The sequence below is a fragment of the Bombus affinis genome, unplaced genomic scaffold (genome assembly GCF_024516045.1).
Source record: "Bombus affinis isolate iyBomAffi1 unplaced genomic scaffold, iyBomAffi1.2 ctg00000506.1, whole genome shotgun sequence".
In the NCBI taxonomy this organism is placed as follows: Eukaryota; Metazoa; Arthropoda; class Insecta; order Hymenoptera; family Apidae; genus Bombus; species Bombus affinis.
In genome coordinates this window covers 1-25,851 of record NW_026109150.1, presented here as the reverse complement: position 1 = coordinate 25,851, position 25,851 = coordinate 1, and the positions used below count along the sequence as shown (strand labels likewise).

General features: G+C 38.8%; 2 long non-coding RNA genes across 2 annotated transcripts; one reads left to right on the top strand and one right to left on the bottom strand.

The window, feature by feature from the left end:
- Positions 1-6,478: 6,478 nt before the first annotated feature.
- Positions 6,479-10,391, bottom strand: LOC126928056 (uncharacterized). The gene is made up of 3 exons (XR_007716225.1): positions 10,105-10,391; positions 9,922-10,025; positions 6,479-9,807 (listed from the first exon to the last, which is right to left on the bottom strand). It is a non-coding gene; the product is annotated as an uncharacterized LOC126928056 (long non-coding RNA).
- A 2,106-nt stretch (positions 10,392-12,497) lies between these two features.
- Positions 12,498-13,298, top strand: LOC126928060 (uncharacterized). Its single transcript, XR_007716229.1, has 2 exons — positions 12,498-12,661; positions 12,834-13,298. It is a non-coding gene; the product is annotated as an uncharacterized LOC126928060 (long non-coding RNA).
- Positions 13,299-25,851: the final 12,553 nt, after the last annotated feature.

Below are 25,851 nucleotides of genomic sequence, written 5' to 3'. Positions count from 1 at the left end.
GTTACATGAGAGGATTTTTTTTCGTTTATTTTGAAACCCCATTTTTGGAACCACTTTTCCATGGTGTCGATACTTCGCTGGAGAGTGGATGAGGCAATTGCCGGGTCTGCGTGGGTAGCTAATGGTGCTGTGTCGTCGGCAAATGTTGCTATTGTTACGTCGTTTGATATAGGTAAGTCGGCAGTGTAGATGGAGAACAGTAGGGGTCCGAGGACACTACCTTGGGGTATGCCGGATTCTATTGGGAATGTTGCGGAAGTGGCGCCTAGACATTTAACTATGAATTGTCTGTTGGTTAGGTAGGATTTTAAGATGGAGTAGTATGGATGGGGTAGGATCTTTTTGAGCTTGTAGAGTAGCCCTTGATGCCATACTTTGTCGAATGCCTGTTGGATGTCTAGGAATACCGCTGAGCAGTATTTTTTCTTTTCAAGGATTTGGCTGATCATGTGGGTTATGCGCTGGATTTGCTCTACTGTTGAGTGTTGTTTTCGGAAGCCGAATTGGTGATCTGGGAGTGTTTTCAATTCTTCTAGGAGTGGAAGGAGACGATTCGTGAGCATCCTCTGGAATAATTTAGACAGGGTAGGTAAAAGACTGATTGGGCGATAGGAGCTGGTTTCATATATTGGTTTACCGGGTTTAGGGATGAGGGTGATCAGTGAGATTTTCCACGCCTGAGGAAAGTGTTGAAGGCGGAGGATAGCGTTAAAGATTGATGCGATGAGTGCAATCCCTTTTATGGGAAGTTCCTTGATTGCTTTATTGCCTATTAGGTCGTAACCTGCTGCTTTCTTGGGGTTTAGGCGACTGATTGCTTGTATGATCTCTGAAGAAGTGAAGGGTTCAGTAGGAGGGGACATTTGGAAGGGAGTGTGCAGATATTCGGTAACGTCCGCTGCAGCTATGGAGGAATGGGGTTGGAATACTTCAGTCAAGTGTTTGGCAAATAGGTTGGCTTTTTCTATAGGGCTACGCGCCCATCCACCCTGCGGACGGCGGATTGGAGGTATTATTTGTGGGAGGCGCGTGAGTTTCCTGGAGGCTTTCCATAGTGAGTGGTTGGAGTCGGCTGTGGGGGACAAGCTGACGAGATATTTGTGAAAACGGTCATTATTGTAGTTTTTTATAGTTTTGGATAGTTTTCTAGTTGCGTTGTTTAGTTTGCGTTTGTCCTCCGGTGTTCTATGGGTCTGCCATATGCTTCTTAGTCTACGTTTTTCTGCTATTTTTTTTAATATGTACTGGGGGTATTCGTGGTTGCTGATGGGCGTTTTTGCCGGTGTGGAGAAGCGGATAGCGTTTGTTATGCTCGTGTTTAGGTATTCCGTGGCTGCTTCGATGTCTTCATTGGTTTTTAGTGAAGTTGAGGCTGAAGTTGTGTGTGTAAAGACTTCTCTAAAGAGCTGCCAGTTGGTGTGTTGGTTATGTATGGAGCCATTACGTGTATTCTCGATGATAGTTGAACTGACTGTTACTATCACGGGGGAATGATCAGAGGAGAGATCAACCGAGGAATTGATTTGGACGTGTCTTGACGAGATATTTTTAGTTATGAGGAAATCAAGGAGATCGGGTATTTTGTTTGTGTCGGTGGGCCAGTTTGTGGGTTCGTATGTGGTAAGGTAGTTGAGCTTGTTGGTTATTATGCTGTTGAGGAGGTTTTTGCCTCTTACTGTAACCAGTCTGCTGCCCCATTGGGTGTGTTTGGCGTTGTAGTCTCCTCCAGCTATGAATCTATTGCCCAGGGTGTCCAGGATGTCGTCAAAGTCTTCTTTGGCGATGGAGTGTCTGGGAGGGCAGTATACTGCTGAAGTGGTGATTGTACCATGACAGTCTTCAAGACCATGCTTGGAGGTAGTCTTTCTGGAATGGTGGAAGTTCGTAGTGCTTAATGTTTGATTTGATTATGATTCCGGTGCCGCCGTGGGCCTTTCCGCTAGTGTGTTGGGTATGGTAGAACTTGTATCCGTTTATGTTCAGGTAGTTTTTGTCGGTGAAGTGGGTTTCAGATATGAGCATTATGTCGATTTGCTGGTGTTTTAGGAAGAGTTCTAGTTCAAGTTTGCGTTGCGCTAGACCGTTGGCATTCCACAGAGCTATGCGTCTTGGTTTTATTTTGCGTCGGGGCGTATTAATTTATCCATAATGAGTGTTAGTAGCGATAGCAAATTGTTTATTTGCTCTGATTGTTTCTCTATTAGCTTTTCAAGCCTAGAGACGTTGTCTGTATCAGGTGAGTTGGGGGCACTATTTTGAGGAGGATCCCTATGGCTATTTGGTATATTTTGAGTGCCTTGTACCGCTTGGGCATAGGAGGTTGAGGGAGTGGTGAATTTGGTAGGGCTGGGTGTTTGATTGGTTGGGGGGATTGGGGTAAAGATGAATTTCGGTGCGCTGGGTGTTTGGTAGGTTACCTCTTTTGTTCTAAGTTTGGGGTACTTGTTTGAGTACAGTGTTTTGTAGGCTGAGCAGCCTTTGTAGTTGGCAGGATGGTCACCTTGACAGTGGATGCACTTCGCTGGGGTTTCCGGTGATTTACTGCACTGGTCGGTGGGGTGTGTACCTGCACATTTGACGCAGCGGAAGGTATGGTTGCAGTATTTCTGCGTGTGCCCGTATCTTTGGCACCTTTTGCATTGCACTATCTCCTTTTTGATTTGCGGTGGTTCGAATTTTACTATAGCGTTCATTAGGCGACTGATGTTGTAGATTCCTTATTGTTGGGTTTCTGTTTTAAACCGATAAAAAATATCGATAACGGGTTTTTCGAGACTTTATGCCTTATGTTGCTGACATTGATGACTTCGTGGCCGAGTTTCGATAGTTCTATTTTTAGCTCGTCGATGTCTGCAGAGTGGTGGATGTTTCGTAGCACCACCCGGAAAGGTCTTTCTTCTTTGAGTTGATAGGTGTGGAAATTGGCGTTCAGGGCCCTAAGTATCTTGGTAAGCCTCCTGTAGGCTTCTGGGTTCGTCGGCAGGATTTTGACTCGATTGTTGGTTATCTTCAGGTTGTAGTCCTCCTTGGAGATATCTCTCTCTAAGGACTTGATCATAGTCTGGGTGTCAATGACATCATTAACAAATATTGGTGGGGGAGGGGGCCTTCTCCGTGCGTGGTGGTTTGTTGGCGGGCCTGCGATTTCCATGGCGTCGTTTGAGGATTCCAATATTGCGAACCTATTATGAGTGTTAATTTGTGTTGTTGGCTGTTCGTTCGAGTTTGGTTCAATTTTGCGTTTTTTCGCCTTATTGGCGTCGTTGGCACGGTGGGATCTGCTGCACTTCTGCCACGGGGGGGGGGGGGGGTAGTAGCGCGGGGTAGTTGTGAGTTTGCACAGGCGAGCCTGGTCGTGTTTGCTGGGCCATCATTGAGCTAGCTATTTCAATATGAATAACTAGTCGTGAGGCTATGAGGCAAGGTTCGGGTTGGGGTTAGGCGCGTAGGCTTTTCTTCTGCCTGGCGGATAGGAAACACTTGGGAGGGTAAGAGCACGCTGTGTTCACTTTCGACGGTTGGGTGACACGTGTTACTTTCGAACTTCACTGGGCACTAGAGACACGTCTGCACGCTTCGACACTCAACAGCGAACTGTTCCAGAGCGAATGACAATCAATTATACGTCGCCTGTATATCACCGGCTCGTGTTCCTTCAGCAAGTTATGTCGCATGGGGACATACACAGTTGACAAATCCCTGGGGGAAAATCCTTTATGATTTGGAAACTCAGGAAAATATGGTGGTCACCGATATCGGTAATTTCCAGCTTAACATTAAAAGCGAGAAATCCATGATGTAATTAACTTTTAGTCTCGTTGGTTCATCGATTTTGCCAGCTCCCTCTGTATTTGCTGAATTTATTAGCAAGCATTACTTATTACTTCGTATGTTTTTACATTTTCTCAAAGACGTACGGATTTGTACGACACTGTCTATAAAAAGGAGTAACTCTACACTGAAACAGAATATGTTTTATTATAATATTTCTACTACAATACCGTTTTTTTATGAATTATTACTAATTACTTATCATTTGTATTAAATGAATAACTCAATTAAGAAAACCAAAATGTTATAAATAATAATCTGTATATCTTGTGTATCAATATGTAATTGGATATTGTAATAATATTGGAATGTCTTTGATCAGGGATATGATAAAGAACACGCGAAGACTACATTCTTTTGAACATCTTTAATATCCATCATTTATAACATTAAACATCTTTTTAAATATTTAGATAGATTAATACGTAACTCTTTATATATATAAACATTAATTTGAAGTTACAAGCTTAGAGAAATTGGTCGATTAATATTTATAGATCGGCTGTCTCGATGAAAGGCTTAAAGAAAGCAAAAACATAACAATGTCGCAAATATAATTTATAGTTTAACTTCTTTCTTGTATCTGTCTGCCTTTCACGATGTTTTACCAATTACAATAAGTAATTTCGACTTCTTTGCGCTCCGTTTTAACGCATTCGAGACCGAAAGAAATTCATATCAATCAGTAGGCATAATATAGAATTATATATATATATATGTCGGAGATGAAAGAACACCGGAACCTTCCCTTCGGAACTTTGGGAATACCCCCAGTACTGTAATTTAGATTTCACCATAGCCGAATTAAGAAACTGTTGTCATTCGATCCGACTGTACTTATTTGAGATTTATGATAGTGAGCTCGGGCTCGAGGCGACAACCAGTCGCCGAACGTAATCGCGGTCAAGGGATGAACGTTTTGTCTAACAAAGGCATGAAGTAACTCTATAGCTCTCCTTAAAAGAAATACTTGGGACGGGGCACGATGGTAAGCATTTCAACGATTTCTGTCCCGTGCCTCGCCACACGCAGACTCTATTCTTTGAGTAAGATGATTACCAGATGTCGACGCGTCTCCACAGTACATGTTCAGCTAGCCCGAGGATATCTATAAATAAATATAAATTCGCTATAAATCTTAAGATTTGTTTAACTAAAGTCCTTCAAACCGACAAACAGTCCTCGTTCCAACTACGAGAAAATAGGAGAAATCTATTTTTCTCACGAACGACGCTTCCTCTTCTCGAACTCTCTCTTAAGGGCGGCTAGCACCCTTCCCTAACCACCAACATGGAAATTGACCAATTAACAGTAACGCCAATTTCCCTCACTTTCCGAACGAAGGCTTTTTTCCACGAATCCGATGATTTCGTGCCCTTAGGCACACCCATCATAGTTTTCCTCGACAGCGTTACCGTGAACAGTTTGCTGGTGAGTGCCGAGGCGTGCAAACGTGTGTCCAGTGTCCTGCGAAGTCCACAAAACAGCACGTGACCATCCAGTTGCTGCTGAGTGCCGAGACGTGTGTCCAGTGCCCTGTGAAGTTCACAAAACTCCACGTGACGCCCATCTGTCGAAAGCAAATCCAACAAACCTAGCTAAGGGTTAACAGCCTCTCGACTAGTTCTTCCACACTGAATTAACTAGCTCGATGATGGCTCTATCATTCCAAACAGGCTCTCCGGAGCTAAATTATAACTCCGCCGTTTTTCCTCCCCCGTGGCAAGGGGGCAACACATCTATCCTGGTAAACGACCATCACTCGAAAAAACGCAAGCTGGAACCAACCAAGACAAATGTGAATAAGAGTCAAACTAAACCACCAGCCAGCCAGGTGACCACCTTCAATAGATTCTCAATACTGGAGTCTACGGAAGACTCCATGAATACAACCGAAAAGGTAAATAATCTCCATACTCAAAAAATTCCCCCTCCTCCACCAATATTCATTGACGACGTAATCGACATACAGTCAATGACAAGGACCATTGAAAAAGACATCAGCAAAGAGGACTACAAGTTAAAAATTAACAACAACCACGTGAAAATTCTGCCGACCCACCCAGACGCCTGTAGAAAGTTAACTAAGTTGCTAAAAACGTTAAACGCTAAATTCCACACATATCAGCTCAAACAAGAAAGACCTTTTCGTGTGGTGCTACGCAACATCCACCACTCAGTCGACCTAGATGAACTAAAGTACGAACTTCAAAATCTTGGCCATGAGGTAACAAACATAAGCAACATTAAACATAGAATCTCAAAAAACCCACTATTACTATTCTTCATAGATTTAAAACAAAAAGGGAACAACAAAGAAATCTACAACGTCAACCGGCTGATAAACTCCATAGTTAAGTTCGAACCACCTCTTGTAGAGAAAGAAATAGTACAATGTAAAAGGTGCCAAAGGTACGACCACACGCAGAAATACTGCAACCATAACTTCCGGTGCGTAAAATGTGCAGGTAATCACCCCACTAACCAATACACTAAATCCCCCGAAACCCCCGCTAAGTGCATCCACTGTCAAGGAGAGCATCCTGCGAACTACAAAGGATGCTCAGCATATAAAACACTACATAATATTAAGTATCCAAAACTGAGACCCAAGGACATAACCATACAAGAACCTAGACCCCAAAAACTCACCTCACCATCAGTATCCTACGCGCAGGCAACACAAGGAAACGTAAACAACTCGAAAACCCACAGTGTACACACAGAAAATAGAATTCCCACCCCACAAAACACAGACAACTTCACCAGACTCGAAAAACTTATCGAGAAGCAAACAGAGCAAATTAACAACTTGCTGTCACTACTCACACTCTTCATGGACAAATTCATACGCACAGAAGCAAAATAAAACCAATGCGAATAGCTTTGCGGAACGCCAACGGTCTAGCTCAGCACAAATTTGAACTAGAACTATTCTTAAAACAACAGCAAATCGATGTGATGCTCATATCCGAAACCCATTTCACCGATAAAAACTACCTGAACATAAACGGATACAAGTTCTACCATACCCAACACCCCAGCGGAAAGGCCCACGGCGGCACCGGAATCATAATCAAATCAAACATTAAGCACTACGAACTTCCACCATTCCAGAAAGACTACCTCCAAGCAACAAACGTAGCAATAGAAGACTGTCATGGTACAATCACCACTTCAGCTGTATACTGCCCTCCCAGACACTCCATCGCCAAAGAAGACTTTGACGACATCCTGGACACCCTGGGCAATAGATTCATAGCTGGAGGAGACTACAACGCCAAACACACCCAATGGGGCAGCAGACTGGTTACAGTAAGAGGCAAAAACCTCCTCAACAGCATAATAACCAACAAGCTCAACTACCTTACCACATACGAACCCACAAACTGGCCCACCGACACAAACAAAATACCCGATCTCCTTGATTTCCTCATAACTAAAAATATCTCGTCAAGACACGTCCAAATCAATTCCTCGGTTGATCTCTCCTCTGATCATTCCCCCGTGATAGTAACAGTCAGTTCAACTATCATCGAGAATACACGTAATGGCTCCATACATAACCAACACACCAACTGGCAGCTCTTTAGAGAAGTCTTTACACACACAACTTCAGCCTCAACTTCACTAAAAACCAATGAAGAAATCGAAGCAGCCACGGAATACCTAAACACGAGCATAACAAACGCTATCCGCTTCTCCACACCGGCAAAAACGTCCATCAGCAATCACGAATACCCCCAGTACATATTAAAAAAAATAGCAGAAAAACGTAGACTAAGAAGCATATGGCAGACCCATAGAACACCGGAGGACAAACGCAAACTAAACAACGCAACTAGAAAACTATCCTAAACTATAAAAAACTACAATAATGACCGTTTTCACAAATATCTCGCCAGCTTGTCCCCCACAGCCGACTCCAACTACTCACTATGGAAGGCCTCCAGGAAACTCACGCGCCTCCCACAAATAATACCTCCAATCCGCCGTCCGCAGGGTGGATGGGCGCGTAGCCCTATAGAAAAAGCCAACCTATTTGCCAAACACTTGACTGAAGTATTCCAACTCCATTCCTCCATAGCTGCAGCGGACGTTACCGAATATCTGCACACTCCCTTCCAAATGTCCCCTCCTATTGAACCCTTCACTTCTTCAGAGATCATAGAAGCAATCAGTCGCCTAAACCCCAAGAAAGCAGCAGGTCACGACCTAATAGGAAATAAAGCAATCAAGGAACTTCCGATAAAAGGGATTGCACTCATCGCATCAATCTTTAACGCTATCCTCCGCCTTCAACACTTTCCCTAGGCTTGGAAAATCTCACTGATCACCCTCATCCCTAAACCCGGTAAACCAATATATGAAACCAGCTCCTATCGCCCAATCAGTCTTTTACCTACCCTGTCTAAACTATTCGAGAGGATGCTCACGAATCGTCTCCTTCCACTCCTAGAAGAATTGAAAACACTCCCAGACCACCAATTCGGCTTCCGAAAACAACACTCAACAGTAGAGCAAATCCACCGCATAACCCACATGATCAGCCAAACCCTTGAAAAGAAAAAATACTGCTCAGCGGTATTCCTAGACATCCAACAGGCATTCGACAAAGTATGGCATAAAGGGCTACTCTACAAGCTCAAAAAGATCCTACCTCATCCATACTACTCCATCTTAAAATCCTACCTAACCAACAGACAATTCATAGTTAAATGTCTAGGCGCCACTTCCGCAACATTCCCAATAGAATCCGGCATACCCCAAGGTAGTGTCCTCGGACCCCTACTGTTTTCCATCTACACTGCCGACTTACCTATAGCAAACGAGGTAACAATAGCAACATTTGCCGACGACATAGCACTATTAGCTACCCACGCAGACCCGGCAATTGCCTCATCCACTCTCCAGCGAAGTATCGACACCATGGAAAAGTGGTTCCAAAAATGGGGTTTCAAAATAAACGAAAAAAAATCCTCTCATGTAACCTTCACGCTCCGAAAACAAACCTGCCCCCAGGTCACCATTAACAACACAATAATCCCAAGCAAGGACTCCGTAAGATACATGGGCATGACCCTGGACAGGAGGCTAACTTGGAAAAAACATATCTCAGAAAAAACAAAGCAACTAAAGGAAAAATTAAGAAAATTCTATTGGTTCACGGGCCGACGCTCCAAACTAAACATACAGAACAAAATAATCCTCTACAAGGCCGTAATAAAACCTGTCTGGACCTATGGAATCCAACTATGGGGAACAGCAAGTAATTCCAACATTGAAATACTCCAACGCTTCCAATCGAAAACGCTAAGATCCCTATCAAATGCACCCTGGTATGTTACCAACGAAACAATCCACCGTGACATCAAGATACCTACAGTCAAAGATGAAATACACAAGTCCAGAAGCAGATATAACACAAGAGCCAACAACCACCACAACCCACTAGTCACCCAACTACTGGACACGACGGACCGATCTACATTTATCATATTTTATATAAAATTAGAAGGGACTTTTAAAAAATTGCATGCAACAACACACTTACAGGTACTCTTAAATTAGTTTTTCTACATGTCCGATTATGTCTTTATATGTATATGTCAATTCAAATTTATTTTCTTAAATGTCCCTTAATGAAAAACTAACACTTCATATTAACTTTGAACTTTTGAGTTCTTAGAATATTCTGATTTAGTCACTGGCTGTACCATAAATTCATTTACAGATATTATATTTCCACCAAGAGCTAGTTTTATTATGAGCCTTCCTGCATCATCATCGAATCCTTCTATTTGACCATAATTATTACTTTGTTCTCCAGCTATAATTTTCACAAATGTTCCTTTCTCGATTTTAACTTCTTCCTCTTCTTTTTTGAAATCTGTATTTTTCTTCTGCAATGCTACTTTGTCTGCTCCAAGACCCATACCTTTTGGTCGTAATTCTGGTATGACAGCTGCTACTAATCTGTGATAGTTAGAATAAACGATTGTGAAATAAAAAATGATGTTCTCTGTTTACTTTCCAATAAGTGATGTATTAAATACATATAATTAATTTAATCCAGAGTAAAATTCATACTTTTCATTTCAACCAATTCCCCTTCCTGGTTGCCATCCCATTCCCCTTAACATTGCTACACCAAAAGCATCAATAGGAATTTTTTCATAATCTTCTAACGTAGACTGAAAAATACAAAACGATATTTATAATATGCAAATGTAATACATCTGTGCATTGCACATCAATATGTTGATAACGTACCTGTTCTTTGCCTCTTAATGATTCATCTTCTACTAAAGGTAAAGTTAAATCATTTGTTTTAGTTTCATATTTATTCTTTGACTTAAGTTCCCCAATGATTTCTTTAGTCGCTTGCTCTTCTAAAGTAACAACTTTATTTTCACTATCTTCAACTGGCTCTTTCTTTATTGATATTATTGGCGATGTTTTTCCATTAGATAGCTTTGATTTTGCCTCGTTAACACTAGCGTCTCCTACCTTTTCCTTATCTGCCTTCGGAAGGAAAATGTCTGCATCTATTTTATTAAGAATTCTATCATGCCAGGTTTTTGAACCTAGTAATGGAATAATTAGAGGTTCATCTTTTTTTTCTTCCTCATTGAAATAAAAAAATTGTTTTCAAATATATATATTCCGCTATTGGTGATTTTTATAGGTTAGGTTGAGGTTATATGTTTCTTGATTATAAATTTTACTTTTTGAACTCACCCTATTACTTTAATACCTTTCTCATCAAGGCATTCAATGTAATCAACTTTCTTTTTTTCTTGTGGAATAGCATTTTTTAACACAGGTTTCTTAATAGATTTCGCAAAACCGAAGGAAATCTTCTTTCCTTCTTCTGCCATTTATTTGTTATTTTAACACTGACTTATAGATCAATACACATGTATATACTAGACATAAAGATTGATGTCACTTGAATCTACGTACATGAATCTGATATCTTATTATACTTTATTAATCTACTCAAAATTACTTGCACATTACTAAAATTTCATTCCGACAATGTATCAAGCGTCTGAATAAGTGACATTAAAGTAAACATATATCAAAGAGGAAATAAGAAGAACTGACGCCTATGGTTTTCTATGTTACAGAGCTAGTGCTGCATCATACGGCCAAATGCCGAAGGTGGCTTATGCTAGTATATACCTGCCTATACGTTTCAATGAGAAAATCGATATTATGTGTTCATGTGAAAATTCACATTTCCCTAGGAGCTGTATTTTGATAGATTTAAGCTTCTAATGGAGCATTTTAAACGTATAGAGTATACTATGAAGTAGATAGTAGTGCGGATCATTTTATATTCATAGAAAGTTTGAATGTATAGAAATGTACAAAATGCTCATGATATGCAAAAATATGCAAAATATTCAAAGTAAACCAATCATCAAAAAGTTTAGAAGGTGAAACAAATTTCTTTAATAACACCTAGATTAATTTTTATTTGTTAACAATCCCATATATAACCATAGCTTTCGCCCGGCGCATATACGCGCCCATACATGCGTTAATAAGATAAGAGGAAATAAAAGACAGATTATCGATAAAATACACTAACACATATGTAATACGTGGAGATATTACCACTCAGATTACACATATTATATATTATAAGGGAAGATGTATACCACGTATACATATATGTAGAACGAACATTTCAAACTTGTTTATAACGCGTGCGCACACATAAATGCACGCACACGAACAATTTTTCGAACGATAATTATATTAATAATTTATAACCATTTATATTTTTATATTTTTATATTTTTATATTTTTATATTTTTATATGATAAGCATTTATATTTTTTAAAATATGTTCTTATGGCATACATATTTATTCCACGCTTCATATCTATCCACATCCGTAACTGTAGGTGACATTGTTTTTTAACAATTTTGCTATTATTTCATAATTCTTTAATTCATATTTCAAAGTCGTAACAGATGTTTCTTTTTTCTTTTTTTTTTTTTCAAGTTTTTCCCATATTGGACTTATTTCGAGCAGCCATGCTTGCTTACAAAGCAATTTTATATCCACGCAAGAATATTTTTCAGTAGATTTTATTATGTGGTTTACAACATCCATATTCTCTAATAACTGGTTGCTAAGGTATAATTTGAACATACCAAGTCGAGTAACTTCATTTGGTAATGATACGTATATTTTCTTTTCAAGGCATCTGCGTAAAGCTGCATCAATGTCCCTAATAATATATTTACAATAAATATTATTGTTCTGTTATATTAATAATAACAAAGGAATATTCCGCACAACACAATAATTAAGATTAAGATAATGAATAATTATGATATTAAGATATTTTCTACTTAGAAAACATTGAAATAGCGTGATATACATAGCAAGGGCAATTAGTTGCAGCCAAAAGAACTACATTAGAATTTTCGTTAGATACTAATCCATCCAATCTAGAAAGAAGTTCTGATCTGAATCTCTTTGCAGGTTCAGACAATGTACAGTTTACTCCTTTATTTGTGCCTATTCAGTCAATCTCGTCGATAAAAATAATTGTAGGCGAATAATTATAGGCAAGTTCAAATAAAACCTGCTCAGTTTAACAAATGTATTTATTATTTATTAACTTTTTTTTTCTTTTTCTTTTTTTCCCTTTTTCTTTTTCTTTTTTTTGCTTTCTCTTTTTCTTTTTTTCCCTTTTTCTTTTTCTTTTTTTTCCTTTTTCTTTTTCTTTTTTTTTACGTGGGGAAAATTCGCTCGGACACGAAGCCACTTCTTAAGTGGCGTAGTAGTGAACATCCAAATTAACTGTTTTTTTCTTTTTCTTTTTTTTCCTTTCTCTTTTTCTATTTTTTTCCATTTTCTTTTTCTCTTTTCCCTTTCTCTTTTTCTTTTTCTTTTTTTTTTTTTTACGTGGGGAAAACTCGCTGGGACACGAAGCCACTTCTTAAGTGGCGTGGTAGTGGACATCCAAATTAACAGTTTTTTTTCTTTTTCTTTTTCTTTTTTTCCTTTCTCTTTTTCTTTTTTTTTCTTTTTCTTTTTCTTGTTTTTTTTACGTGGGGGAAATCCGCTCGAACACGAAGCCACTTCTTAAGTGGCGTGGTAGTGAACATCCAAATTAACTTTTTTTTTCTTTTTCTTTTTCTTTTTCTTTTTCTTTTTTCCTTTCTCTTTTTCTTTTTTTCCTTTTTCTTTTTCTCTTTTTCCTATCTCTTTTTCTTTTTTTTTCCTTTTTCTTTTTCTTTTTTTTTTACGTGGTGGAAATCCGCTCGGACACGAAGCCACTTCATAAGTGGCGTGGTAGTGAACATCCAAATTAACTGGGGCACTAATTAGCTGAAGCTTCTAGTCAAACCTGGTATCAGTCTTTGTACGCAAAGGCATTCATTACAATCGTTTAAAGTTTGAAGAAACACCGTTACAAATTCGTGATATAAGAGTAAGCGATTCAAAACTCGGATTCATTTGTTGGAACGACGCCGTGGGCAAAAGTACATAATGGTAAATTTTCTTCCAAGACCAATTGATAGCGCTGACGTAATTAAAATGTGACGATATTGCCAGCGACGTTTCTCCAAATAGACGACTAACTTATTTACGAATTGCCGACACACAATTGCCGCTGGTAATACGGTTAGTAATCACTTTATTGAATTTTCTCTTGACGTGACATCGTCGAGTTCCTAGAGAGATTCTTCTCCCTTGCAAAACTATGTTTCTGCAACGCATGTATTTGTTGAATTACCGTTCGTGAACAAGTCCTTCTCTTTATTACATGTAATAGATTCTTCTTTTGAAGTTTTAAATTACATTGGTAATTTTCTATAATTTATTACTCGAATATGGTAATTTTTTCTTAAAAAGTTTGCTTTTTCTACAATTATTTTACTACAAAACCCATCAAAAACATGATGTATGTATATATACCCTCAAATATTATCGGATTATTCTCAAGCTATAGTTCAATTTCGGAAATTGCCAATTAAAATCATAGAAAAAAAAAAACACAGAAAGTTCGTTAAAATATGCGATTTTCCAATCAAGATATAGAATTTATTCGAGTAATATAGATTACAGTAGCGATGGTGACGGCAACGATGAATGGACTGATTCTTCGTGCGAAAATAAATTGGAAGCGCAGAACGATGCATTGTTTCAGGGAATATCGATTTTCAAGCATGGTTTTAAAGTACGTGTGCGCGTGACTAGGTTTGTTAATTAATGCCGCTCCCAGGTTTTCAATATATAAATGTGACACCTACATATCTTTAAGCTTAAAACAATTGGACTAACAATTTCATTAAATTTAAATGAATATTTATCTTTTTAAACGCAACAATATTTTTAATGACAACTTCACGTGTAAATCAAGTGCATACATATTCGATCGATCTTGAAATCCTGATTCTCTGCGAAGAGAAAAATCGTTTGAGGTGGCCGTGTTGTGAGTTATACTTGTAGTAGTTAGTAGGCCTGTTCCGCTGTAATTGTCACTGGGGGCTGTAGATGTCGCTGCCGGGGTACTGCTGATTTTTCGGCTTGTCGAGTGCCGCCACACCTTGAATAAAGATTTGATCTACGTTTTATATGCAACGTTTTACATCCACCTCTTTTCAGATACACCTCTCTATTTAAAATCATAGATCGTCACACTCTATAGGTATTTCCTTGAAAAGGTTAAAGTCGTTCTGTATAAAAGCTAATTCAAAGGGGAAGGAAATTCTGCGAAAAATTCCTTCAGATTTCCCTATGTTTGAGCTCGAATCAAAGCAATCCTGTATAATAGGATAGGATGATAGGATGATTCTGTATTATTCCTTGTGTACTTTCTGTTCCTATTATTTACAATAGGATGATTATGCGTTTAACTTCTCATAGAATCTCTCTGATTCCGTATGATATCGTCAGTGTTTTTGAAATATGTTATTGATGTCGTAACGTCAACCGTTTCCAGTGCAAATTCAATTTCGAATCGCAATTTCCATGTTTGCGTCGCAAAAGCGTAAAATCGATAACGCACGCAAACATGTCTTCTTTGCTAATGGCGTACTATAAATATAAATATTTGAATAAATATTGCGAATTTCATATTGCTAAAAGATTTATACTATTTGTTCGTAAATAATCGTCGGATCTATATTTAAGTGGAAACTGCTGCATTAGATCTCTTTTCTTACTTAAAATTATTTGGATTGGTAACTTGGATGTAACATGTAATTTATTCTTCTTTTATAAATAGTGTACAGAAGATACCAATTCAGAGAAATGGAAGGAAAGTCTAAAAGCAAAGAAAATCTACAGGAAGATAAAACGTTCGAGCCTTGCCAGGCTATATATGATGCTAAGTAATTTCATTTTGACAATGGTCCAACATCTTAGATTTAATCAAAGCCGCTGGAATACGCCAAATATTTCATATCTGACTTAAACATGTACTGCGACGAGCGAAAAAAGTAAACACATAAATGTAAAAGACTAATTTTTCAAGTGATCGGTAAAGATTAGGTAACAGTAACTACAAGTTATTATTAACGAAATGTAATAGTTAATTTTCATTAGCATTAATAATGTACAAAACATTTTACAAAAATGGACATCTCAAACCATGTTTACAGTTTTGCACATTAATTATACTCGTCGAATCAAGGTTTCAACATAGGTATTTCGTCCACTAGTACTACTTCACGTTTATTATATCCAATAGAATTAACTACTATTTAGGTAAATTATTTTGTGGAATGGTCAAATAATGCTCTTTTCTCATTATACCTTCGACATTCGCTTTCTACATAAAATCAACGGGCTGTGTTTACACTTTTGCTTGTCACGGCGTATCAAGGAAGATTGAAATGTAAAGTAATTCGCACAAAAAAGTAGATATTAGTATTGATGTTATTGTATTCCATATTTGACCTTAAAATATGAATAAAATCAGTCTAAGTATTAATGAAATTTCAAACATTTTTTCTAAAACAACGGAACTTTCCTTTCTAATGAGCACTATATGATGCAATAGAAAAACAATTTGACACTGAAAATTGTGGTCAAGATCAATTTTGCGCTACACTTATTTAACCAATTTTCATCAAATCGAAGGTGTAGAATGGCTTGAAAAAAATACCGCGATAAATACTTTTTTGACACTTTGTACAAAGGTGTATATCAATGTGTATATCGATACACATACTCTGTATGTGCATATCCGTGGTATATATATCCGTTTTTCGAAGCAAAATGTCATCTACCTGTTCAAAAGAGCAAAGCAAAAACATTACATAGAGGGTTTGTTACTGTTAACACTCTCTATTTCCGTGCGTAAAGTATCCAACCAGATATCCAGGAACAGCTTTCAGGGAACGAGATTGAATATTTGATCGAATATATTTAATATGGCAATGTTACGTATAACAATATACGTATGGAATTTTAAAAGTCACGAGGGTTGCAGCGGACTCAATTTTAATGTACATTAAACATTTTGCTCATTGATGACCTTACCTTAATTTTTTTCTCCTTCCTCACTTTCTTCTCCTATGCGAGTGACACAGCAAGATTGATAGTAACAAGCGATTTCATTAAAACACAATCTCCTTTTCCATTTGATGAACACGATACGAGACGAGGGAATGATTTAGGAACACGACTTTCGAGCGGTTTCAACAACTATTAAGTTTCATTTATAGCAACGAACACTGCCAAAGACGTAATCAATAAGATTCGCGTAGGTGCCGTAGATGACGTAGATGAAAAAACGTAGATCAAACGTAAATGACGAAATTATACATTAATTTATTTTAACGCGTTAAAATTACGCTAATGACAGTTGTTCCATTCAATTTGTTCACATATTTGAGCCCTATATGGAACAAAGTGAACGGAGCATCTGCAAGCGTGTTAACCGGACAACGACGAATTTTCACATCTACTCCACGAAGCTTCACATATATCAATGACCACTACCGTAGTCATGGTCAAACATAGATGACGAAGTTATGTATTGATTCACTTTAACACGTTCAGATTACGCTAGTGACACTTGCGCAGTACTATTTGTTCATATATTTAAGCCCTATATGCAACAAAGTGAACGTAGCATCAGCAAGCGTGTTAATTGGACAACCACGAATTTTCACATATATTGCACGAAGATTCGTATATAACAATGATCACTGCCATAATCATGGTCAAACGTAGATGACGAGATTATGCATTAATTCACTTTAAAAATTACGCTAGTGACAGTTGCGCTGTTCTATTTGTTCATATATTTAAGCCCTATATGCAACAAAGTGAACGTAGCATCTGCAAGCGTGTTAGTTGGACAACGACGAATTTCGTTTCGCAAACACCGACACGTGATACATTTTGAAGTTACGTGGACGCGAGAGTAATTCGTTCCCTTAAATTGCTCAATTTCCATTTCTTTCGCCATGTATATTCGAGTATTGCATTTGAATTGCAGAGCAGTGGGAAGTAACGGCGCACGTCGTTGATATATCGACAGGAACATGAATTCTTTTTTCATAGGATGAATACTTTTTTCATCGAATTATTAAACCGAATCAAGTTTTCAAATCCAATCATTTAATTTCATCGTTTTACATCGAACGTTTCAATCTTTTTTCTTTTAACTACCTTACCTATATTTCATCTCGTTGAATATTCAATATTTTTAATGCTACTACCACTTATTGGTAATTTCAAATATGTAATTATCGTTCTGAAGTTAGAAATTCGAAATAACATTCGTCAGTATATGATTCTACGTTTTATATAGAGTAATAAAAATGATACAATGAGTTTCGGTAAATAACCAATAAAAATTTTTGTTCCTTTTTCTTTTTCTTTTCTTTTTTTTTTTTTGGTTTTATGTATCCAAGGTCGAGAATAAACTATGTGCACGTTTCTTGTATTCGTTTCTTGTATTTTTATGAGGAATTCAGTCTTTTTACGCCACAAGAGTCTCAACGTTTTCGTTTTCACGCCTACGTTACGCTCGTTAAACACGTTCCAACAAGACCATGAATAAGGATAACAGCTTTAATGTTTTCACATGTGTTTATTTATTATTTTAGACCTTAAATATTTTATTTATAAATTCTTTATTTAAACAAGTTACCATTGTCGCTACAATAAATCAATGAATGAAATCAGTTTAAATTTAAAATATCATTTCATAATTTCTCGTCACTTGTATCTAAAAACAACAAAAAAACGGTGTACCCACATCGTGCGTAGACGGGAAATTAAAACAGTGGAGCTTAATTGAAACACTGATCATATTCCGCGATTGTAAAACAATAATAGAAAGTCGTGTTTCTTTAGAAGGGTATGAAATTGTCAGGAGATTATGTCATAAATGAAATTGGAAACTGGCTGGTCAAAGGTATTAAACTCAATTAAACTGAACTGTGTTATATTGTACAAAGGCTAGAGAACTGCTACCAAATATCTGCTAGTTTAAAGGTGTCCCTTATAAATTATAATTATATTTCAAATTCAATCTCCTAGTAATAAGTAAATTAATATTTTACCTAAAATCTGTGATATAGATAACAAAAATAAATTCTTTACATTATTCGTTAGTTTGCAATATAATTAGAATATTATCTTTATTTTCTGGTGTCTTTGTTATCCTTAAAAGATAAACTGCTTATTTACAAATTTAACACTGCATATGCTATTAATAAATCATTTTATATTTAATTTTGCAACCTTCAGTCATTGTTAAAACTTGTTGACAATACTGTCGGTTAATAGAAATTTCTAAAATCCCCTTGTTTCTACTCGATTAAAGGGTATATTGCAGAAACTATGTTAGCTACAGTGTTAGTTACAAATCACCTGTGTCACTCCATTAAACTTATACACAATAGTATTGATTCTTGTTTTAATTTAAAATAAAATATGTTATTGTAGGAAGGAAGCAGAATGTTCAAATAATTGAAACAACTTTTTGTCCTATAATTAGTGCCTTTCATTTTAAAAATTAAAAAATTTTTAATCAACGATATTTGGAAGTTTCGATCTAAAATGATCAGGAATTGAAACAGAAATACTTTTATGCCAATAAATACGTATTCTTCACATATAAAACAAATATGAAAACAAAAATCGATGTATATGAATGAATTTTGAAATGGGGAGGAATTATATGATTATACCCATTCTCTGTTGCGTTTAATTGCTTCAATTGATGTTTCATGAGAATTTTCATCGAATTTTTTTGAGATTTTTTTTTTTATTAGAATATTTACAATCAGTTCTCGTTGAGAATTTTCAGTAATTAATTTAATTTGGCGTGATACAATGACATGGACCATAATAGTTTTATATTGTTGGTTCTAGTAGAAACTAAGGATTTAAACTAGAGGGTATTTTCTTTTTAGTCTGCGGATCTGGTCCGTCGTGTCCAGTAGTTGGGTGACTAGTGGGTTGTGGTGGTTGTTGACTCTTGTGTTATATCTGCTTCTGGACTTGTGTATTTCATCTTTGACTGTAGGTATCTTGAGGTCACGGTGGATTGTTTCGTTGGTAACATACCAGGGTGCATTTGATAGGGATCTTAGCGTTTTCGATTGGAAGCGTTGGAGTATTTCAATGTTGGAGTTACTTGCTGTTCCCCATAGTTGGATTCCGTAGGTCCAGACAGGTTTTATTACGGCCTTGTAGAGGGTTATTTTGTTCTGTATGTTTAGTTTGGAGCGTCGGCCCGTGAGCCAATAGAATTTTCTTAGTTTTTCCTTTAGTTGCTTTGTTTTTTCCGAGATATGTTTTTTCCAAGTTAGCCTCCTGTCCAGGGTCATGCCCAGGTATCTAACGGAGTCCTTGCTTGGGATTATTGTGTTGTTAATGGTGACCTGGGGGCAGGTTTGTTTTCGGAGCGTGAAGGTTACATGGGAGGATTTTTTTTCGTTTATTTTAAAACCCCATTTTTGGAACCACTTTTCCATGGAGTCGAGACTTCGCTGGAGAGTGGATGAGGCAATTTCCGGGTCTGCGTGGGTAGCTAATAGTGCTGTGTCGTCGGCAAATGTTGCTATTGTTACCTCGTTTGATATAGGTAAGTCGGCAGTGTAGATGGAGAACAGTAGGGGTCCGAGGACACTACCTTGGGGTATGCCGGATTCTATTGGGAATGTTGCGGAAGTGGCGCCTAGACATTTAACTATGAATTGTCTGTTGGTTAGGTAGGATTTTAAGATGGAGTAGTATGGATGGGGTAGGATCTTTTTGAGCTTGTAGAGTAGCCCTTGATGCCATACTTTGTCGAATGCCTGTTGGATGTCTAGGAATACCGCTGAGCAGTATTTTTTCTTTTCAAGGATTTGGCTGATCATGTGGGTTATGCGCTGGATTTGCTCTACTGTTGAGTGTTGTTTTCGGAAGCCGAATTGGTGATCTGGGAGTGTTTTCAATTCTTCTAGGAGTGGAAGGAGACGATTCGTGAGCATCCTCTCGAATAATTTAGACAAGGTAGGTAAAAGACTGATTGGGCGATAGGAGCTGGTTTCATATATTGGTTTACCGAGTTTAGGGATGAGGGTGATCAGTGAGATTTTCCACGCCTGAGGAAAGTGTTCAATGCGGAGGATAGCGTTAAAGATTGATGCGATGAGTGCAATCCCTTTATGGGAAGTTCCTTGATTGCTTTATTGCCTATTAGGTCGTAACCTGCTGCTTTCTTGGGGTTTAGGCGATTGATTGCTTGTATGATCTCTGAAGAAGTGAAGGGTTCAATAGGAGGGGACATTTGGAAGGGAGTGTGCAGATATTCGGTAACGTCCGCTGCAGCTATGGAGGAATGGGGTTGGAATACTTCAGTCAAGTGTTTGGCAAATAGGTTGGCTTTTTCTATAGGGCTACGCGCCCATCCACCCTGCGGACGGCGGATTGGAGGTATTATTTGTGGGAGGCGCGTGAGTTTCCTGGAGGCTTTCCATAGTGAGTAGTTGGAGTCGGCTGTGGGGGACAAGCTGACGAGATATTTGTGAAAACGGTCATTATTGTAGTTTTTTATAGTTTTGGATATTTTTCTAGTTGCGTTGTTTAGTTTGCGTTTGTCCTCCGGTGTTCTATGGGTCTGCCATATGCTTCTTAGTCTACGTTTTTCTGCTATTTTTTTAAATATGTACTGGGGGTATTCGTGGTTGCTGATGGGCGTTTTTGCCGGTGTGGAGAAGCGGATAGCGTTTGTTATGCTCGTGTTTAGGTATTCCGTGGCTGCTTCGATGTCTTCATTGGTTTTTAGTGAAGTTGAGGCTGAAGTTGTGTGTGTAAAGACTTCTCTAAAGAGCTGCCAGTTGGTGTGTTGGTTATGTATGGAGCCATTACGTGTATTCTCGATGATAGTTGAACTGACTGTTACTATCACGGGGGAATGATCAGAGGAGAGATCAACCGAGGAATTGATTTGGACGTGTCTTGACGAGATATTTTTAGTTATGAGGAAATCAAGGAGATCGGGTATTTTGTTTGTGTCGGTGGGCCAGTTTGTGGGTTCGTATGTGGTAAGGTAGTTGAGCTTGTTGGTTATTATGCTGTTGAGGAGGTTTTTGCCTCTTACTGTAACCAGTCTGCTGCCCCATTGGGTGTGTTTGGCGTTGTAGTCTCCTCCAGCTATGAATCTATTGCCCAGGGTGTCCAGGAAGTCGTCAAAGTCTTCTTTGGCGATGGAGTGTCTGGGAGGGCAGTATACTGCTGAAGTGGTGATTGTACCATGACAGTCTTCAAGACCATGCTTGGAGGTAGTCTTTCTGGAATGGTGGAAGTTCGTAGTGCTTAATGTTTGATTTGATTATGATTCCGGTGCCGCCGTGGGCCTTTCCGCTAGTGTGTTGGGTATGGTAGAACTTGTATCCGTTTATGTTCAGGTAGTTTTTGTCGGTGAAGTGGGTTTCAGATATGAGCATTATGTCGATTTGCTGGTGTTTTAGGAAGAGTTCTAGTTCAAGTTTGCGTTGCGCTAGACCGTTGGCATTCCACAGAGCTATGCGTCTTGGTTTTATTTTGCGCCGGGGCGTATTAATTTATCCATAATGAGTGTTAGTAGCGATAGCAAATTGTTTATTTGCTCTGATTGTTTCTCTATTAGCTTTTCAAGCCTAGAGACGTTGTCTGTATCAGGTGAGTTGGGGGCACTATTTTGAGGAGGATCCCTATGGCTATTTGGTATATTTTGAGTGCCTTGTACCGCTTGGGCATAGGAGGTTGAGGGAGTGGTGAATTTGGTAGGGCTGGGTGTTTGATTGGTTGGGGGGATTGGGGTAAAGATGAATTTCGGTGCGCTGGGTGTTTGGTAGGTTACCTCTTTTGTTCTAAGTTTGGGGTACTTGTTTGAGTACAGTGTTTTGTAGGCTGAGCAGCCTTTGTAGTTGGCAGGATGGTCACCTTGACAGTGGATGCACTTCGCTGGGGTTTCCGGTGATTTACTGCACTGGTCGGTGGGGTGTGTACCTGCACATTTGACGCAGCGGAAGGTATGGTTGCAGTATTTCTGCGTGTGCCCGTATCTTTGGCACCTTTTGCATTGCACTATCTCCTTTTTGATTTGCGGTGGTTCGAATTTTACTATAGCGTTCATTAGGCGACTGATGTAGATTCCTTATTGTTGGGTTTCTGTTTTAAACCGATAAAAAATAGGGATAACGGGTTTTTCGAGACTTTATGCCTTATGTTGCTGACATTGATGACTTCGTGGCCGAGTTTCGATAGTTCTATTTTTAGCTCGTCGATGTCTGCAGAGTGGTGGATGTTTCGTAGCACCACCCGGAAAGGTCTTTCTTCTTTGAGTTGATAGGTGTGGAAATTGGCGTTCAGGGCCCTAAGTATCTTGGTAAGCCTCCTGTAGGCTTCTGGGTTCGTCGGCAGGATTTTGACTCGATTGTTGGTTATCTTCAGGTTGTAGTCCTCCTTGGAGATATCTCTCTCTAAGGACTTGATCATAGTCTGGGTGTCAATGACATCATTAACAAATATTGGTGGGGGAGGGGGGCTTCTCCGTGCGTGGTGGTTTGTTGGCGGGCCTGCGATTTCCATGGCGTCGTTTGAGGATTCCAATATTGCGAACCTATTATGAGTGTTAATTTGTGTTGTTGGCTGTTCGTTCGAGTTTGGTTCAATTTTGCGTTTTTTCGCCTTATTGGCGTCGTTGGCACAGTGGGATCTGCTGCACTTCTGCCACGGGGGGGGGGGGTAGTAGCGCGGGGTAGTTGTGAGTTTGCACAGGCGAGCCTGGTCGTGTTTGCTGGGCCATCATTGAGCTAGCTATTTCAATATGAATAACTAGTCGTGAGGCTATGAGGCAAGGTTCGGGTTGGGGTTAGGCGCGTAGGCTTTTCTTCTGCCTGGCGGATAGGAAACACTTGGGAGGGTAAGAGCACGCTGTGTTCACTTTCGACGGTTGGGTGACACGTGTTACTTTCGAACTTCACTGGGCACTAGAGACACGTCTGCACGCTTCGACACTCAACAGCGAACTGTTCCAGAGCGAATGACAATCAATTATACGTCGCCTGTATATCACCGGCTCGTGTTCCTTCAGCAAGTTATGTCGCATGGGGACATACACAGTTGACAAATCCCTGGGGGAAAATCCTTTATGATTTGGAAACTCAGGAAAATATGGTGGTCACCGATATCGGTAATTTCCAGCTTAACATTAAAAGCGAGAAATCCATGATGTAATTAACTTTTAGTCTCGTTGGTTCATCGATTTTGCCAGCTCCCTCTGTATTTGCTGAATTTATTAGCAAGCATTACTTATTACTTCGTATGTTTTTACATTTTCTCAAAGACGTACGGATTTGTACGACACTGTCTATAAAAAGGAGTAACTCTACACTGAAACAGAATATGTTTTCTTATAATATTTCTACTACAATACCGTTTTTTTATGAATTATTACTAATTACTTATCATTTGTACTAAATGAATAACTCAATTAAGAAAACCAAAATGTTATAAATAATAATCTGTATATCTTGTGTATCAATATGTAATTGGATATTGTAATAATATTGGAATGTCTTTGATCAGGGATATGATAAAGAACACGCGAAGACTACATTCTTTTGAACATCTTTAATATCCATCATTTATAACATTAAACATCTTTTTAAATATTTAGATAGATTAATACGTAACTCTTTATATATATAAACATTAATTTGAAGTTACAAGCTTAGAGAAATTGGTCGATTAATATTTATAGATCGGCTGTCTCGATGAAAGGCTTAAAGAAAGCAAAAACATAACAATGTCGCAAATATAATTTATAGTTTAACTTCTTTCTTGTATCTGTCTGCCTTTCACGATGTTTTACCAATTACAATAAGTAATTTCGACTTCTTTGCGCTCCGTTTTAACGCATTCGAGACCGAAAGAAATTCATATCAATCAGTAGGCATAATATAGAATTATATATATATATGTCGGAGATGAAAGAACACCGGAACCTTCCCTTCGGAACTTTGGGAATACCCCCAGTACTGTAATTTAGATTTCACCATAGCCGAATTAAGAAACTGTTGTCATTCGATCCGACTGTACTTATTTGAGATTTATGATAGTGAGCTCGGGCTCGAGGCGACAACCAGTCGCCGAACGTAATCGCGGTCAAGGGATGAACGTTTTGTCTAACAAAGGCATGAAGTAACTCTATAGCTCTCCTTAAAAGAAATACTTGGGACGGGGCACGATGGTAAGCATTTCAACGATTTCTGTCCCGTGCCTCGCCACACGCAGACTCTATTTTTTGAGTAAGATGATTACCAGATGTCGACGCGTCTCCACAGTACATGTTCAGCTAGCCCGAGGATATCTATAAATAAATATAAATTCGCTATAAATCTTAAGATTTGTTTAACTAAAGTCCTTCAAACCGACAAACAGTCCTCGTTCCAACTACGAGAAAATAGGAGAAATCTATTTTTCTCACGAACGACGCTTCCTCTTCTCGAACTCTCTCTTAAGGGCGGCTAGCACCCTTCCCTAACCACCAACATGGAAATTGACCAATTAACAGTAACGCCAATTTCCCTCACTTTCCGAACGAAGGCTTTTTTCCACGAATCCGATGATTTCGTGCCCTTAGGCACACCCATCATAGTTTTCCTCGACAGCGTTACCGTGAACAGTTTGCTGGTGAGTGCCGAGGCGTGCAAACGTGTGTCCAGTGTCCTGCGAAGTCCACAAAACAGCACGTGACCATCCAGTTGCTGCTGAGTGCCGAGACGTGTGTCCAGTGCCCTGTGAAGTTCACAAAACTCCACGTGACGCCCATCTGTCGAAAGCAAATCCAACAAACCTAGCTAAGGGTTAACAGCCTCTCGTCTAGTTCTTCCACACTGAATTAACTAGCTCGATGATGGCTCTATCATTCCAAACAGGCTCTCCGGAGCTAAATTATAACTCCGCCGTTTTTCCTCCCCCGTGGCAAGGGGGCAACACATCTATCCTGGTAAACGACCATCACTCGAAAAAACGCAAGCTGGAACCAACCAAGACAAATGTGAATAAGAGTCAAACTAAACCACCAGCCAGCCAGGTGACCACCTTCAATAGATTCTCAATACTGGAGTCTACGGAAGACTCCATGAATACAACCGAAAAGGTAAATAATCTCCATACTCAAAAAATTCCCCCTCCTCCACCAATATTCATTGACGACGTAATCGACATACAGTCAATGATAAGGACCATTGAAAAAGACATCAGAAAAGAGGACTACAAGTTAAAAATTAACAACAACCACGTGAAAATTCTGCCGACCCACCCAGACGCCTGTAGAAAGTTAACTAAGTTGCTAAAAACGTTAAACGCTAAATTCCATACATATCAGCTCAAACAAGAAAGACCTTTTCGTGTGGTGCTACGCAACATCCACCACTCAGTCGACCTAGATGAACTAAAGTACGAACTTCAAAATCTTGGCCATGAGGTAACAAACATAAGCAACATTAAACATAGAATCTCAAAAAACCCACTATTACTATTC